Below are 2,084 nucleotides of genomic sequence, written 5' to 3' on the forward strand. Positions count from 1 at the left end.
CAGAAAGATCTCCTTACACCTTTTCAATGCTGTTTACCGCAATGTAACAGAATTATGGGCGATTCTAACGCGGAATAGCACTATATTATATAATGCTCTCATGCTTATGAAAGCATAGCCTTATTAGAGAACGGAGCATGCTCATTGAGACAATGTAAGTCTGTTGGGAACCATTTCTTCGTGGCAGAAGTTTGTTTCCCTGGTGGACTACAATGCAGACCTATATATTTTTTTCCTACCAAGAAACAGAAATAATATACGAGAGGGTGCCGGGTAACCTGACAGAGGTACAGATGTCCTGGCACATAGTCTAAAGAATTTTCCACATCTCTCATATCTCAAGGAGCATCGAGAATCTCTTTCTTCGCCCCTGTTCGCATTAAGAAGAGAGAACCTGTTTGGAGCACAGGCACGGAATGTAATGATCCTCAAGAGGTTCGCGGCACTATGTTGCACGTCCGTGAGAATCGTCTCGATCGACGATAATAACTATTGACGTCTGACTAATCTCGTTGGAAAGAGAGTTGTGGAAACCTGGGAGACGTCTTGTTCATAGATCTCTTCGCAATGTTGAAGACGAAGAGGCTTCCTCTAGACCGCTTCCTTATTCTCGATCTAAGAGCGGTAGCAATATACGCCATCCTTTAGTTTGGAAGGGGAATAAATATTAGTCTTTTTTCCCCTATGCAAATTCTTAACAGATGTATTAAGATAATTACTAGCGTCAGAGGGAGAGAGGATGATGCTTTTTCGCCCCAATTTTGGCCTTCCAGAGGCTGAATTCACAGAGGTCATGTCCTTCCTACAGCACTTTCCAAAGGCCTTCCCAAGAGAGTCGGTCTACTCTATCAGCCTCACTTAGAAAGGGACCTCAAAACCTCTCCACTCCGAGTGTCGGCGTGCAGACTGACGAGAAGTTGACATGAGTGGGAGGATTTTTCAAGGTGAATGGTAAGTGTCATGGCCAAGACAAAGAAGTGCTGCAGATCTTGCTGGGTTGAATGAAGAAACTGTCCTCTTCCGATACCTCTGTGACCTACATGGCTGTTTTCTTCCCTTTCTGAGAGAAGAATCACCTTTGGATATATCTGCTATCAAAGAATACAGTAGCAGGCTATACTCTGTCTTTACAAAGGGACTTGAAGATAGCAGAGGACTAAGATCTTAGGGATCTTATACGATACCTCGAGATAACCAAGAGTAGGACATCATGTACTTCGAGTTGGAATCTTTTCGTGGCCCGCAGATTCCTTGTTCCGACAAGTTGGAACCTCCTCATCAAGCTTCTTTTAGAAATCTTATGAGGAAATTCATTTTTTCTCTTGGCCCTAGCAACTACCAAGAGGACAAGTGAATTTTTCATGTATTGGAGTCTCGCATCGGATTCAATGAAGACTCGGCAATTGGTTCTTGCCAGCACATTATTTTCTGGCAAAGAACTAAAACCCTTCTAAACCTGGCTCAGAGCTTTGAAGTCAAGGGACTTTCCCATTTAATAGGGGAAGAGATAGAAGGGTCTCTTTGCCCAGTCAGGGCGCTTAATTTTTATCTTCAGCAGAAGAAATGGCTTAAGGGTTGCCTACAGAGTCTTTGGGGTGCTATGAGGGCCCGAAGCGCTTCCAGAAGGTACTCAGAGGGATACGACAAGAGCCAAGAAAGCCCTGGATTTGCCCACTTTTGGCTCGGAGTCATCTTCGACTCCCAGACCTTCTTCCCCTCCTTCGGGCAAGGAGAGGGAAGATTCTGCAACGAGAAACCTCCTTAACATGCAGGAATAGATCTCGTCAGCAACGGAAGTACTCACAAAGTATCCTCCTCAGAGGAAGACTCTTCTCTCTCGTCCTATTAAGATATCCTATCGTCTACTGGACGTACCTGGCTCAAAGCGCCTCCCCTCGTCCTAGGCCAGAGGCTTCAGGTAGAAGAGAACCTTCCACCCTTCTCCAGTCTCCGGACAAACTATTGTTGGTTTGTTCAGGATCCTCGGACATCGAAGCACCAGCCAGGCGCCAAGTGCCAAAAACAGGCGAAAAGCGCCAGATGCGGACAGCTCGGACGAGTGCGTTTATTGTCCGAGGCGGACA

The sequence above is a fragment of the Macrobrachium nipponense genome, chromosome 24 (assembly GCF_015104395.2).
Source record: "Macrobrachium nipponense isolate FS-2020 chromosome 24, ASM1510439v2, whole genome shotgun sequence".
Lineage (NCBI taxonomy): Eukaryota > Metazoa > Arthropoda > Malacostraca > Decapoda > Palaemonidae > Macrobrachium > Macrobrachium nipponense.